The sequence below is a fragment of the Pseudochaenichthys georgianus genome, unplaced genomic scaffold (assembly GCF_902827115.2).
Source record: "Pseudochaenichthys georgianus unplaced genomic scaffold, fPseGeo1.2 scaffold_868_arrow_ctg1, whole genome shotgun sequence".
Classification (NCBI taxonomy): Eukaryota; Metazoa; Chordata; class Actinopteri; order Perciformes; family Channichthyidae; genus Pseudochaenichthys; species Pseudochaenichthys georgianus.
The window spans coordinates 17,506-35,010 of record NW_027263408.1 but is presented as its reverse complement, the minus strand read 5'-3'; positions in this window follow the sequence as shown (position 1 = coordinate 35,010).

The window sequence follows — 17,505 nt, the reverse complement described above, 5'->3', positions numbered from 1 at the left end:
AATCACAGTGGGTAGCATTGCCAGGAAGCAGAACAATTGTACTTTTATACATTTCCAAATGACACCCACAACATCTTAGTGAAGACGATACAAAAAACACCCACCAATATTTTTCAAAGATCAGATATTGTTTGTTGCATCCATTTAAAATGTTTACAAGGATTGTGCAGGAGTATGACAAAAGTGCTGTTGTCAGTTTAGAACCCAATGTATTGAAAAACAGGAAGAGGATCGACATCCTTTTGTAAATATGACTGTCATGCATATATTATGTTTTTGAAAATAATTATTCAACTGTCTTCTCACTGCAGCAACTACACAAATGTGTATGCACTTATCATTATTGATAGCCAGTCTGAGCCAGAAGACAAAATGGAGCAACGGTATTAATTGTTACTATTACCACTTAATTGTTCTATTCTATACTGTAAATCTTATTACTAGCTTCATCATTTAATATTACAATACATCACTTTGTCTTTCCCAGCACAGAATACCTGACTGCGAAGGACATTGTTGCAGAACTGTCTGCAAAAATAACAAATACATCTTGCAGCAGGTTCAATATTAATAGAGCCAATGTGTGGGATGGAGCAATCCGCGGCTTCAAAGGTGCCTCATTCGACCCCTCTCATGAGATGTCAGTTAAGTTCACTGATGATGAGGGACACACTGAGGATGGAGGGGACACTGGTGGTCCCAAGCGTGAGTTCCTGACCCTCCTTATGGAATGCCTGAGAATGAAGAAAACATCACGTCAGCAACTGTTTGTGCCCAATGGCGGTGTGACTTTCCCAGCCGCTCACTGTCTCAAAATCTGATTCTAAATGTTCTCTATAAAGATAGAACTAATACACGATTATGAATGTATAACATAAGCTGTTTTGTGTATTTAATCATGCATTGGTCTACAATTTAATGATGGCTTCTACATATTTCACATAAACAGACAATGAAAAAATGTGTCCTTCATGCTGATAACTAGTGTATGCATCTGCCAATTAGTATTCTAAACAGAGTAGTGTGTTGAATCCTTATTTCTTGCATTTGAAACAGATACAATAAAAAAAGTGAACTTACTGTTGTGTTCAACTTCTGCCAAAAACTGTACATGTTTGCCACAGCAGGAGCCACAGAACACTTGAACTGTCCCCAGATGTTGGCCACAGAAAGGACAAAACATGGCAGCCTGAAAAGACATACATTGATGTAGTAAATCCATGTAATCAAGTCAATCAAAAACACATAGTCTAAATAGTGGTTAGCTAAATAAATAGAAAGATACATCATGTTCACTGTTGAATCTGTGTTTTGTCTCTCTCTCTCTCTCTCTCTCTCTCTCTCTCTCTCCTTGAATGTCTTCTCTATATTTGTTCTTGAGCATGTCTAATGCACACTACTCTCCTGTCATTACTTTGTCCCTCTTCACATTTTGTTACTTCTCTCTCTCTCTCTCTCTCTCAATTTAACTCAATAGCTTTATTAGCATGACCATAGTTACAGGCAATTGCTAAAGCTCTGTATAGTTGCAACATCTATACACAAATACATACATTTACAAACTGCTAAGAATTCAAATGTCCTTTTTACGCGGTACTCACTATGGCCCCGCCCGTGTTATTTGCCTGCACTTGATTTGTCATCTCTTTTAACAATGTTCTTCCCTCACTTTATCTTCTCTTCACGTGAAGCTCTCCTCTCCTCAGCTGGTGTAGTAGTTAAGCACGCTAAGCTAGCTATATAAATATGACGCTCGATGTATCAAAACAAAACGTACCTTCTTATATCTTTCTCCACTTAAATGAACTTTATTTCCTCCCGATTTCCATCACTCTTGTTCGTTCTCTCTGTGTTCTCTCAGACATCAATCTGTTCCACGTAGCGCGCCCCCTAGAGGCCTGGAGCACTTCCGGAATGTTTTTTTTTTTAATGTGTTTTGGGATTTGTACGTGCTTTGGACTTTGCATATCGTTTTGGTATTTGCAGCGTTTTTTTGTTGCGTTTGTTCTCGGGGTTTGTGTGTTGTATTTAGTTTGCATCATTTCTGTAAATGCAGCGTTTTTCTGTTGTATTTGTTTTCAGGGTTTGTTTGTTTTTCCATTTCATTATTTGCAGGTGTTTCCTGCTTATGTATGCATTTTGGGCCGTTGTTCCGCGTTTGCACCTGCCGGCCACCGTATATATCCTGTGAGAAAATGATATACATTTAGCATAAAAAACTCAACACACTATTCCTAGCCTGAGGAAGATCTGAATAATCAACAGATTTGAATGGAATCTCTAACATTTTCATGTAGAATAAAGACAAAAGAGTGATTATACAAATTACATTTATTGAAATTTGAACCAGAAGATGAACACTCAAAGAATGTTTAAATAAAAGGACATAAAACAAAAAGGTGGATAATAATAACATCTATTAAATGTATAGACATTTGGTCAAATGAAATGACACTGAGCCAGTGATAACAACAACGCCCAGCGTGGATGAAGATGGTGCAGGTCTTTCTTCATGCCCCCCTCCGTGCTCTCCCCTCAGAGGAAGTGGGAAAATGGGATAAGACCTATGGACTCCAGGCTGTCTCAATGATCCACACTGTTAATATGAGAGGAAAATAAAGGTTTTAGGAGATGAAAAATATGAAGTTAACAAATAAAACACAGCTCAGGGGCAGTCATGGTTTTCCTACAAAGTTAACTCAGCCTCCATTGATTTTCATATCAAATTAGCGTGTTAATAAAATAAGCTATCATGGTTTATACTTGCATATCTAAACAGAATCATGAAAGCCTGTTGGTAGAGTCAGGGAGTCCGTTTGAGTGTGTGCGCCAGTGTCTGAACATTCACTCATTGCTAACTATGTAGCTAACTGTAGGCTACTTAGCTTGCATTGTTATGGATCTAAAGGTATAGCAAAAGCTAACTTTCATAGCACAGCTTTACTTCTCATTTACCACAATAAAGAAACAGACCATATAGTACATCACAAACAACACAAATGATCAATACTTGCATATATTTCAACCCTGTCTCCTAAAAATTACGTTCCCACAGAACTAAACTGCATTCTCAATTACGTTTAGCTAGAAACGTATTTTCTCCCACGTTACGTTTGTTATGAACGTATTTCAAATACGTTTATTTTCTACATATCTTCTAGAAGCATATTTTCTTCCACGTTACGTTTGTTATGAACGTATCTTAAATATGATTATTTTCTACATATCTTTGCCATTTATTGTCTTGCTTATAATAATGATAATAGTTATTTATAAATATCATTTTAGAGCACACATTTGAAATCGAGAATCGGGCTCGATATATGGTTAAATTAAAATCAGTAGGCGAGGCTGTAATTTCGCCAGCTGTTACTCTCATGAGCGAGGCAGAAAATAATAGTTTTAGCTGCTGTGTCGTTTATTGCACCTCAAACATTAAAACAAATCCAGAGTTACGTGTTTCTGTACTTCCTCTAAGAAGAAAGGACAGTAACAGAAGATCTCTGTAGCTTCAGGCTTGATCGCCGTTCAAATTACAGCGTTGGTTTCCCCAAAAGTGGGTGGGGCTGTAAAGTGACATAGATTTTACTCTCATCTATTATTCAAAACCATTCTATTTATTCTAACGTAAATTACATACCAGTGTTTTATCTTTTTATTTATTTGTTTTTATTTTAAATTGTATAATGTCGGACTTTTTTTCCGTCTGTGAGGAACAGAAATGGGGCTCAGAGGCTCAAAATACTGAAATCTGTATTTTTTAAAATCTTTTCCTTCTAATTTGTTATTCTTTTCTAAATAACACACTGTTATTTACTCAACAATAACACACAATTATCCTTGTTTTTATTTATTAATTTAATTCTATAATCTTGGGCTTTTTAGCTGTAAATAAAGTCACCGGAAACAGACGGGACATTTCGAGCGATACACACCACAAACCCACCAAACTGATTACCCAAGATCCTCAGCTTGAAGCTCGTTGATTGGATGTTTTAGCCGCAATGCACGCTGGGATATGGTGTTAATAAGATATGATATCCGACAACGAAAAATAAAATAATACCTAATTCAGAGTGTTCTTGCTTTTCTCTTTGGAAGTCATCACATAACGGCATTGTAATACACGGTTCGGCTGCATTAAATATTACACCCTGATGAGAAGACTTCTGGACAAACAGGAGAACTGCTGCCAAAACTGAATACTCGACGTGGATCATAAATATATCAACAATTAAACAACATCTTTAATTTCTTTTCACAAAATACGTCTCCTTGCAGTATCAATAGTAATTTGGCTGACTTTTATATTTGATCCAATTGGTATATAGGTTATATTTACACCATAACGGTGCACAGCTGATAGAAAAGGACTTGTAGTTTTTAAAGATATTACTGATTTTCTTTGAATATCAGAATGTAAATACTGAGTTGAGAGAATAGTCAGGGGATTTGGGTGATGGGAGACACATCTATGGAATCACAATTTCAATAGCTTGCCATTAAATGACGGATATGCCTTTCTGTCTGTGATGTTTTACAAATCAGATATTAATGTTTAGAAGTAAAGCATGAGAAATAGTATAGCAATATCCTGTAAAATTATGTAAAAACATGAATAAAACTACACATCTTCAGATGTTATACAAAAGTGTCCTACACTAATAATACAAAGTTATTATTAGTATGCTGTGTGTACCTTGTGTGCACCGCCTAGTGGTTAAAGCATGTTATTGAATTAATTTGGTTGAATAATGTTATTTGATTAAAACAATATTAAGAGTACATACTTTCATAGGGGGAAAGTAGAAGGTCAATGATAGAAATATTATATAGAATATAAAAAGTCAAGAAGATACTAAGTGATCTCTACAATAAAACAATTTAGTGCCGGATGTACACAGATATTAATAGGAGGATGTGCAAAACAGAAAAACGAATTAACCTTTATTAACACATTAAAGAATACTTTAGATTAAGGTCTTCTTTTAAACAAGAAAAAAGCTTTGGGGGTATCTATCTACAGATGAATATTAAGCCTGACAAAGTACTTAACGTCTACAATATTGCTTTCCTGCAATGTTAACTATGTTGAAGCACTTATTTTAACTGATATTATACACATTAATTATACTCTTATGTATGTAGTAGATAGTATAAGAAATGTGCAGAATATGACAGTTTAATGGTGGAGGTACACACATATTGATAGATGTCTTGTAATGCGCTGTTGAGGAACCTGCGACCCAAGTTGTGTATAAGATCAATACACCTTAGAAAATCTTGAGATCTTAAAAGGGATGTGCAAAATAGCCATTATACAGTTTTTAATTAACTATTAGTAGAGAATAACGAGTAATGAATATACTTTATAAAGTTCTGCAGATAAATGTTTAGTCTTCTCAAGCACCAACTATCAAATATCTCTCCTGATTGTTGGCACTTGACAATCACCTTCCCTGAATTGTACTCAGGTGTAACTAAAGTCTGCTTTAAGGGTTGTTTATATTCCACATCATTAATCAGAATCTGCAAGGTAACTAAACTAAATGTAGTGAAGTAAAAATACCAGGTTAACCTCTGAATTGTAGTGGAGTAGAATCACAAAGTAACAATGAGCTGTCGTGTGGGTATATATTAATGCTGCCCATTATGGATACAAGCGATTTTCACCCATTTAGTAATTACATGTTTTAAATGTGTACACACCAATGTGTTTCCTATCGCCTAAACCTCCAGGGCTGTACACAGTTTAATACTGTCAACTTCTAAATTTGGGAAAAACGTCTTTTAAAACTACAATTCCCAGTAGAGACGTGCCATAGAGAACATGTTGCGAAACACAATAGCCAGCATGTGTAGTTCTCGGGGGGCGTTCGAGTCCAGTTTTGAATAGGTTTCGTTCCATTTCAAAGAGCTTGACGCTCGGCGTAACCTTGGCGCAACATCACGGGGTTTGTCAACGGGACTGTAGTCCCAAACGATAGCTGGGGATTATGGGTAGTGTAGTGTTTTCGACCATCCTAAATCTCGAAATGTCCCGTCTGTTTCTGGTGACTTTATTTACGGCTAAAAAGCATGCTAAAAAGCCCAAGATTATAGAATTAAACGAATAAATAAAAACAAGGATAATTGTGTGTTATTGTTGAGTAAATAACAGTGTGTTATTTAGTAAAGAATAACAAATTAGAAGGAAGAGATTTTAAAAAATACAGATTTCAGTATTTTGAGGCTCTAAACCCCATTTATTTTCCTCAAAGACGACAAAAAAGTCCGACATTATACGATTTAAAATAAAAACAAATAAATAAAAAGATAAAACACTGGCATGTAATTTACGTTAGAATAAATAGAATGGTTTTGAATAATAGATGAGAGTAAAATCTACTTCACTTTACAGCCCCGCCCACTTTTGGGGAAACCAACGCTGTCATTTGAACAGCGATCAAGCCTGAAGCCACAGAGCTCTTCTGTTACTTTCCTTTCTTCTTAGAGGAAGTACAGAAACACGTAACTCTGGATTTGTTTTAATGTTTGAGGTGCAATAAACGACACAGCAGCTTTTTGTCATGTTAAAACTATTATTTTCTGCCAGCTGGCGAAATTACAGCCTCGCCTACTGATTTTAATTTAACCATATATCGAGCCCGATTGTCGATTTCAAATGTGTGCTCTAAAATGATATTTATAAATGACTATTATCATTATTATAAGCAAGACAATAAATGGCAAAGATATGTTGAAAATAAACGTATTTAAGATACGTTCATAAGGAACGTAACGTGGGAGAAAATATGTTTCTAGAAGATATGTAGAAAATAAACGTATTTGAGATACGTTCATAACGAACGTAACGTGGGAGTAAATACGTTTCTAGCTAAACGTAATTCAGAATGCAGTTTAGTTCTGTGGGAACGTAATTTTTAGGAGACAGGGTTGTATATTTTCACTTGTAGTATTATAATAATTGAAATGCTGGTTCTTCTGGGGGTGTTCTATCCACGCTCAGCTACCGCACTGCAGCTTCCAGTACTGTACAATCGTTGGAGGACTGGGCTGTCACTCAAAAACTGAGTAGCCAATGGGGACGCACCCCTGAAAGTCCCGCCCACCTGGGAGGTTTGTGTCAGAATCTCAAACATTACATTGCATTTAGCTGACGCTTTTATCCAAAGCGGCTTACAATAAGTGCGTTCGGCCAACAAAATACAAACTTGAAGAAAACAGAATCATATAAGTACATCAGGTTTCATAGAGCAAAAACATTTCAAGTGCTACTCAACTGGCTTTAGATAAGCCAGCCCTTTATTAGTATATAAGTGCTTTGTTAATAGTTCTATCGCTCGAAGTGGAGTCGAAAGAGATGAGTTTTCAGTCTGCGCCGGAAGGTGTGTAAGCTATCTGCTGTCCTGTCAATGGGGAGCTCATTCCACCATTCAGCAAAAAATCAGGGAGCACAAAAGAGAAAGCTGCAGCGAGAGCAAAAGTCTGATCATTGAGAAAGAAGAAACAAGAACTGCAAACAAAAACCTATGTTAAAACAAAGAAAAAAGACTTATAGTTTACATGATTACACAAATGATTTGTTTGCAACTTATAGTTTTATTTTTGAAATTTATTTTATTTTGCTTGACTCAGTTTTTTTTTCTTTTAAACTCATAGTTTTGCTTTATTCTGAGAAAGTGTTGCTTTATCTTTATGATACAAAACTAATCCCATACGAGATGCCCTCACGAGGAGATGGGTCTGGATGCAGACCGCAGCAAGGAGGCGGATCCTAAAGGGGGCGGATCCTATAGGGGGTGTTTCCTAAAGGGTTATGAACCCCACCCCCCACGCATTTTAGGGATGTGAATGACTCTCAGCTTTACTGTGCCTTTTCTTTTTTTCTGCATTAACATCGTGTGTTCAGAAATTGTGTAGAAGCCTTAATGTTTCAAATTCAAAGCCCTATTTCAAAGCTCTATACCAAAAATGAGAGGCTTTATTTAAACTAAACACATGTTTACTTGAGAGTTCCTAGTCACGTCTGTTCTGTCTGTTAATAATAATAATTTATTTGTTGTTGAGAGGGTAATGGCGAAGCTCGTTTTAATCATACTTATGTTCAGAGTTGGGTGTAACGCGTTACAAAGTCACGCGTTACTGTAATAATATTACTTTTATCGGTAACGGAGTAGTGTAACGCGCTACTTTTATAATTCAGTAATCACACTACAGTTACTAACATTTCCCCGACACGCGTTACTTCATTACTGACTAAAATCAGTCATAATAAAACCTCAACAAACACCTGCAAAGAACACATGCTAAGGTGAAGCTAACGCACAGCTATTTGTTGTTTGTTTATATCACGTAGTCTGTTCTTCTTCTCTGTTTTCCGGTTGTTGCCTGTTTTGAATGATGAATACACACTACCGCCGCCTGCTGGTAAGGAGAGTTATTGCCACTCACGCATGCGCAGTTCGTACGTGCTCGGCTGAAGTCTTTGCGGTGTCTGGTTCCAGTGCAACACATGGCCAACACGCAGGAGAACACGCCGACACAACAGCGTGAGCAGAGATAGACTGCGCAAAATATACAGATAGCAGAAGACAGAGGACAGCCATGGTCAGATAGGAAAACATTCAGGATCTGGATCAGTCTTATGTGACATTTGAAACTTTAGCAGTCAACTCAAGTTGCTGCCCTTATCTTGTCTCTGTTCAAAGTCAAATTTACACAGAAATAGCCAAATATCATTCTGGGTCTTAACACACCCCATAGTGAAATATATAGCCTAGTGTAAACCTTATACTAATAATAGAAAAATTGTCCATCTACAAAACTTGGATGATATTCAAAGATGACCAACAAAAATTGTATAAGGCAGACAGTGTGTTTTTCTTTCTGAGTATGTCATGTTAAATATCAAAATTGATCTTTTGGTTGATGAAGTCAGAGATAATTAAATCTGGGCACATATTTGTGGTTGCTGAATTAGAACACCCAATAAAATGTTTATGTTTAATGAAGACTTTCCTCTTTGTATGTACTGTATATTTTCCTTTGTACAATGTATTGGTATGTACAGTACTATACATTTCATGTTTAGTATTTGATGTGTATTGTAATGTTTCAAAAATAATAAATACGTTAATTAATTAATTAATCTTACCACCAGACACAACATGAACAAATGAATTATACACATCAGTACAGTAACTTCAACTTCAGTATTTTAGGTGTACAGAAACCTCTACTCATGTTGTTAAATTATATACAGCAATATGTTCCATAACACGTAGGTGATTGATTTGAATAATAATTACTACCACTGCACAAACAGTAAAAAATGATATGCCTACAATTTATGAATTTGTCTTCTCTGTGGGTTGTATACTCTTCATTCTTTATGCAAATTCATTATAATTATTATTTTTCAAAGTTCGTTTATGATTCATTCAAAGCATTAAAATAAATGAGAAACAGAGAGTCATATACCATTAAGAAATACGTGGGGGGCAGGGTTCATACCCCTTTAGGAAACGCCCCCTATATGATCCGCCCCCTTTAGGATCCGCCTCCTTGCTGCGGTCTGCATCCAGACTCTATTGCTCACGAGCAGTGTTGCCAACTTGGCGACTTTGTTGTTAAATTTGGCGGATTTCCAAACCCTCCGGCGACTTATTTGTGTCAAAAGCGACTAACGACTATTCTAACGATTTATAATGGTGTTATTAGCGACTTCTCTGGTGTTTGGCGACTCACGTATTGTTCTGCAGTTAACGAGCTGTCGTGAGCCCCGCCTCCCTCCCATAGTACTCACAGGCGCTCAGACTGACCCCCTAAACGCATCAGGAGCGTCTGCGCCGCGTTACGGCCGCGCCGCGGCGGTCGTAAGGATCGCGGCCACTCTAGTCAATGGGTGCTATTCCACCACACGCGCCGCGTTACGGCTCAGACGTGTCCGAGAAGCGGCTCGGCGCAGTGCTTCTCTAAAATTAGGATGAATCCTATTTTTGCCGCGGCGCACCCGTAAGGTAAGGTCGGGCAGGCAGCCCCCCCCTCGCAGGAAGTGGAAAGGTGAGCATCCGGGCCAGGCCCATCCCGCATATATACTAATTTAGCAGACCCCCCTCCTTCATCACAACACCTCCACTACGATACGCACAATGGACGACGAGGTGTTCATAATGGAAGTGGAGAAACACACCATTTTATACGATGTAACCAATGCTTTTTACAAGGACAACATCAGAAAGGACAAGGCCTGGTTTTTAGTCGCTGCAGTTTGTGGAGTGGAAGGTAACAACTACATATTAATGTTTTAAAGTTAATTAAGAACTGCCAGGCTGCACACACGACGCTCTGCTTCCGCAACGTTTTGAAACGCGCCTGGTGTGTTAGGTCGCAGGAGGAGGTCGCAGCGTGGCGCAGCCGCAACGTAACGCGGCGCAGACGCTCCTGGTGCGTTTAGGGGGTGACAGTTGCCTGGCGGCAGCAGAGCTGCTGCTGCTGCAGTCAGAGAGCAGCGAGGAGACAACCACACTCCCCGCGTCGAGACTGCAAATGAATTGCGCATGCGCCAACTGCCAAGCCGTCCTGGTTTTGAGCGGGATTTAAATGTAAAATGTAAATGTTTCTTCACTCACTTTCACACTATAATACATTCTGAGTTATGTTCTGCTTAAGACGGGAAAGCAAAAAAGTAATTTTACATTGCAGAATAGAGATATTTCTGATCTACTGTCGTCTGGATTTAACTCCGGTGGTTTCAAGTTTTGATCCTTGAAGGGTTGGGAACGTTTTTTGTACTCCCCTCTACCATGCTCTCTTCTACAGCTGCCATTACATGATATGCAAATTAGGCGATGACGTCATTTAGCGACTTCTGGCGACTTTTTGGACAGCCAATAGCTACTTTTCTTACTAAGGAGTTGGCAACACTGCTCACGAGTGCCGAAGGGCAAAATGGAGGCACGAATTCAACACGAAAATGAAACTTCGCAAGGTCCGCTCAGCAAGTTGCTGCCGGTGCCTGAGAAACTCCACCGGCAGTCATACGATGGCTTAAGATGCCCTCACGAATGGCCCGATGTTTTTACGTTCAGAGCCGAATTTGAACATTTCCTTTATCGTGTGTCCATCTGGTGTCAATTTCGGGACAGTGTGACAGGGGCTTTAAGGATTGTTTTGACTCCACTTACTCTTAAGTGAAATATCTGACTCTTGCTGCTAAATCCATCACTGATTTAGGCAGTTGCTGATTCTGTTTGCTATTTGGTGCGGGGCATTTAGGGTGGATTTATAAGACTTTTTCTGACTGAAAATAGGGTCTATTCTAGCTGTGGGCTATAAAACCAAAACAATACGTTGAGAGAAGGGATCTGCGAGGTCGGTTGATGTACATCTGCTCACAGTATTCGACTTCCATGGGATAAAGGGCATGGCCTCTCTGAATGCCCTTATAGTTATCTCACTCCCATAAAAAAGTGAAAGATTTCACATAAAGATATATAACTTTGCTGAAAAAAATATTGATAGTGCAGCTTAAAGAAATAATATATATGATGTGTTACAACTTAAAAATCTGTAATAAAGGACAAGGTAGTTTTGACTTCATGAACAAGCAACAACAACAAAAATGATTATATAATTTATATACACTGTATTAAACTGTAAATAAATAAAATAAATGTCATCCTCCCACTGAAACAGTTTTAGATTTCATTTGTTCATTTTCTTCCACAGCAGCAGTAAACCCACAAGACTCATGGGAAAGTGAGTCATAGAGCCTACGCTGCAGACAGGATGTGAGAATATGATGGGCAGTAGAGAAACATGTGCCGGCACTGAGAGCTTAATCCGTTTTATCGATGATAGGTCTGTAGATCTGAAGGAAGCCTACGATCAATGGCACTTGACGCCCTTTAAATATCAGAAGTGCCGACATCCCTCCCGTCTCCATGTCTCGTCCAATCAGGATTGATTGCAGCACATCCTCACTCCTCCACGGACAAGTGACTGCCGTTAGTCTCCTCATCTTTAATAATGATGATGCTGCACATTGATCCCTTAACATCTGTCTGTTGTGCTGAGCAGTGGCTTGAAATTCACTGCTGTAATGCTGTACCTGATTATACAGCGCCACTCAGATTAAAAGCCAAGTCTCCAGCTAGGAATGGATGCAATGCTGGTATAAAAAAATCCATATACATTAATTTAATTACAGTAACACACAGTAAGTAAAGTTTCCAAATCAGGTAGTACAGGGTAAGAATAAAAACGTACGACGCTGTTTCAATTGGTTTTTGGCGATACATATACACTGGGGTTGTTCTCATTTAGTGCTGTGTTTTCAAAATTGTTCCTTATTCATAACTAATGATTAATTCTCCTCAATTATTTTTATTTTATCACAGACATTCACTTTGGATGAGGTTATGTGTTGATGTGGTTTTGATGTAATGGTTGCCCAGTGGACACAGAGGAATTGTAGATTTCTTTCAACCTATCGTTTATTTTGTTGGGCTCAAAAACGAATCTGGTATACTCTATACTGTATATACTGTATACATTTCCAGTGATATCATTCTGCGTTGATTTGGAGACACTGGGTCACACAACATGGAAGATATTAACAAAAATCAAGATTTTTCAAATAAAAAAGCAGAATGTTCAAAAAATGCAGAAAATATTTGTTCTCTTGTATTAATAACCCACCGCAGTGACAGACATTGCATTCACTGTGATTGCTTCCCAATAAATGTCCAGTTGAATGCTTTAAATGTGAAGCAGCTGCAGTTGGGTGCTTCGTTCGCATAAACTGTAACATCATACAGCGCTTATATGTGTAAAGAGAGGCAACAGTAAACATCGAGGCCGTTATCGCTGAGAGAAAATTGCTCTTCATGATTACATGTACGCATCACCTACTGAGAACCCCTTGTGCCTCAGTGGGCGATTCAAATCCGACACTGGAATGACTACCACTTCAAATACTAAGAGAAATACACTGAATGTAAGTAAATGAAATCACACCATTTGCTGACTATAAAAAGGAATTTAACATCATAAAGAAAATGTCAAAGATTATAGATAAACAAACCAATTATAAGATAATGCCTTTCTATGACAAATGAAAGTACATTTTGTAACCATGTATCTGTGAGTGTTCTGAACTTATTTGCTGAAATGTTTCCGACTCTAGAGGAGCACCGTGTCTTATAGTGTATATATTTCAAATAATAAGGCACATGTTCAGTGTCCTCACATGGCCTCCGAACAATGCTATTGACCTTTCCAGTGACACCGCCTATATTTCAGTTTGCAGAATGCTCAAACAGCCACTGCTGAACCCCCGGAGGTGTGGGTTGTGTGCCATGATTAACAGTCCCTTCTCCCAATCTCTGACAAGCACAAGGACCACTCTGCCCGTGTGATACACTTCTTCCCAAATTGAATCCTCACCTCTTTTTTCTTGTTAGTGATGTAATCGCACTTGGTAGCGCCACTTCTCACAGGACACCTATCCTCTTTTCATTTGCAGCAATAAAGTATTATGTGTGAGCAGCCACCAAAAATGTGTTTGAGGTCAACTCGGGCATTCATCAGCGCTGCTCCCCGCTGAGGATGTAATGATCAAAGTTTGTGTGCCACAGGCAAAGCTCAATTTACAGCACCCCCAAGCGCCCTTGCCCATCACTCTGCATGTCGCTAAGCTTATCATTGTTCAGACCAATTATATGACCCGGGCAGAAGAATAAGATTGTCGTTCTGTACCAGTGCTTTACCAAATAAATAAGTGTTTAATGACCCTCTCACTCCCCCTTTTCAACTTAATTAGGGGGGGGACAGATTTGCTGGATGGATGACTCTACAGCAGCCGACTGTGAATTTGAAGCAGGGGACTGCCAGCCCTTCATTTATTGTGTTGGTTTGTTCTGCAGCTGCTTGATGGCTGCCCAAGCCACTTAACTGGAGCTGACCACCAGCAGTCCCAGCTGTGTGGCTGCAGACATTCAAACCTCCTGCTGCACTAGCCGGAGAGAAACAGACAAGAGCATCATGTAACCAATCCTGCAGGTTGCTGAACTGTGTCTCTTAGATGACACATACATGTGCTCATGTGTGAGTTGTATTAAGAGATTGCAATCAAGCATATTTTAGTGATGACATTTTTAAAAGGGACAGAAAACGAAGATTTACTGCAGGATAGTAATTCTGCATCTGGCTTATGACACATCAGTGTGGCTCCCTGCAATAAAAACAGCATGATGGAAAAATAAACATCTTCATGATTGGTCATTTGTGTTGGCCAATGTGGCTGTTCACATTGCAAACATGGAGTGAATAGTGCTTACAAATATGAAATACTAAAGATTAAAGATTCAGGATGACAACAAAGAAATACATTAAATGTAGTGTCTGATGCGAGTAAACTATTGCTATTGATTATCAGCTACATTTAATCTCCTTTTTACGGACCCTCCCATCACACAGTGTGCACTTCATCACCTTGAAAAAATCAGCAACAAAATAACGGCTCATCATACATCTGCAACATCTAGATTCAATGTTGGACAGGGCATAAATAATTTCAACAGCATCTGGGAATAAATAGAACAAGATTCGGGGGCTCAAGGTGAAGGCAGATTCTTGTGCATTGTGCAAGGCAATTACAATTGTATTCAGTGACAGCTGCTTGGGTGGACTTCTTTGTGTTAAAGGATGCTGTATGACTTAAAGCTTTGTGTGACTTGTATTGAAGGACATGCTGTGTATGTCTTGGCATCTGTACATCTTGTCAACGCTGTATTTTGATGCAAATGCAGGCTGTGCAAATATATTTTTCTGTGTCCTGTTTGCAATTAGGTATTTTAAGTCCAGTGTGCTGGATTTAGGGGGATCTATTTGACAAGGTTTGTAACAATGTTTTCACTTGTGTATTCCCGCCAGAAACCAGGAAACCTTTTTTTCTACATCAGAATAAGCCCTCGTTATCTTTTTAGGGAGCGGGTCCTCTTTATGGAGTCTGCCATGTTGCACCTTGTTCCAGAACGGACATACCAAACCATTAGATGCCACTTAATTATATTCATTTGACAGAAGTAGTTACATGGAATATAGAAGGAAGAAATCACAAGTAATTAATGAATCTTTTCTGAAGAATGTTATATATAGTGTATTCAATTATGCTACGTGTGTAAGCGATGATATGAGTTGGGGAATTTGCTAGATTGAAACTGAATGAAAAGTGAGAATATGAATTTGCATATTTTGCCAGGATTTAAATGAGATGGTCATTAATATATCAATAGTGTCTGTGAATTCAATAGGTACCCTGGTCAGGGATGAGATAAGTCCAGTTTAGCACACACACAGTAAGCATGAGGGAGCTGAGCATTGAGAGAACAGGCCTTTGTCACAGCAGACATTTTGACTGGCATTGCAGGAAAAGCACAGGTGTGATTATAACATCAACAATGGCCCTGTTCTATTTCAGTGTCCCAATGAAAACTCACAATACCAGCACCCTGAAACTGAGCCACAAATTGAACTTCAGCCATCATTAATCGTATCATTTTCAGCTGAGCTTTCCCTACCAGGACTTGCCAAAATGTCTTCTGCTAAAAAATTGCCTTTATTGGATTTATGTGGATGTTCAATGTTATAAACGGTTTAGGCCTGTGATACCATCAGCCTAATTGATGCAAGTGTCAACCAACTGGCACACTTGGTATTTATAAGCTGTTGTTTATAGGTCAAGTGCCATTTAGCATGGCACCTGATTTAGATCAGAATAAATGAATTAGTATGCTTATACTAGGAACACAACTAATATATGTAGCATTCTGCTTAATCGTTCTTAATTAACTACAAACTACTTGTTTACTGTTAGCAGCAGGTTATTTATTCTTTGATAAAGACATTGTTATCATATAATGAAGTGTTTCTCTTGATTCAAGATGCACTAGATATTGCTAACATTTCCTCACAGCCTCTGCACACTCATGGTCTGCACACAAATTGTTTATTCAGTGTTTCGCTTATTGTGCTTTGTGGACATTGAATGACCATAATTGATCTCTTTTCATGCTTATTGTGGTTTTGTAGTAGCTGTAATTTCTTTACTGTTCATTTTCAGAATCATTTGATAGTTCATGGCCGATCGTATTTTCATTATTCTTATTTCCACAGAGAGTCGGGTGAACCATAGCGCCTCCCAAGTTGACCTGGAGGTCTGATCAGCCTGATTGTTGGAAACACCTGTGCATGAGAGCTTGCGTGTTAATGCTTTAGAAAGCTCATTCTTTTAACTGTCTCCAAAGCTTGCTAATGTAAGCCTACGTTTTGGTATGTTTAACTCTAGATCAATGTCCTGCAAAAAATGTTTATCACATGGATCACAAACTATACACAACTGTGCTGGGATTGATCATTTTACAGAATGGAGGGCATGAGCAAACCCTTAAATCACAGAGTGGCTGGTACAGGTCATACATCTCAAATAATGAGATAATGTCAGGTCTCGTGGACAATCTCACAGGAGATAACTAGAAGACATGTCTGATAACATCGTATTTAGAAATGTACTATTTGAACTATATTGAAAGTTCCTATGAATATGTACGTAAATTTTAAAACAACAAAAGTGTTTCAGCCAAACAAACTGCAGTTAACCTTTAGCAGCAACCTACCAGAAACGGATCACACCACGGAGCACAGTGTCCAAATTGTGAATTGGCGGCTTAATGTTTTCCCCGGGATTATTAAATGTCCTATAATGATTCACATCTCATTAAAATCGTAGCCTTTTTAGTTCTTCCATTTTTAATTAGCATATTTGGTTGCCATCAGGATTCCCAGCTGCTTCTGTAACTTTATGGGCGACACCAGCTGTCCTCTGGAAACTGCTCATGATGCTGGTTACATACAGAGACACAACTACTGTAGATTCCTGCTTTATGGGATATTCAGGTTAAAATAGCACCCAAATAATCTGTATAGTGGACAATATAGTCCAAGTTTACAGAACAGATGTGAGCGTTATCCCTATGTGAGTCTTTCTCAACACTTTTTGGCTTAAGTTGTAAGTCAGATTTTTTAAATACATAGAGTAGATTGCAATGCAAGAATGTTATAACATCAGAGTTCTCTTTTTGGCTATTAATTTAAAGTGCTATAAATCCAGGCCAGACTCGCCCACTAGCTCAGATTGTGCCCAGCGGGTACAGAGAGTGCCATCGTCAGATGTCCTGTTGGACGGTAAGTAGTGAGGAGTGCTTGAGAGACTCATGTAGATCGGCCTGTAGTGAGCTGGCCAACTGCAGACTGTCCTCAGTGGACAACGCCTTCTTCTGGATAAACGTCACAGCATCCAGAGGAAAAGGTGTGTGAGAAGATGTTTTTATCAACAGAAATATGCCAATGGCTGGGACTTACACCACATCTCCCACTCCCTAGCACGCACACACACACACACACACACACACACACACACACACACACACACACACACAC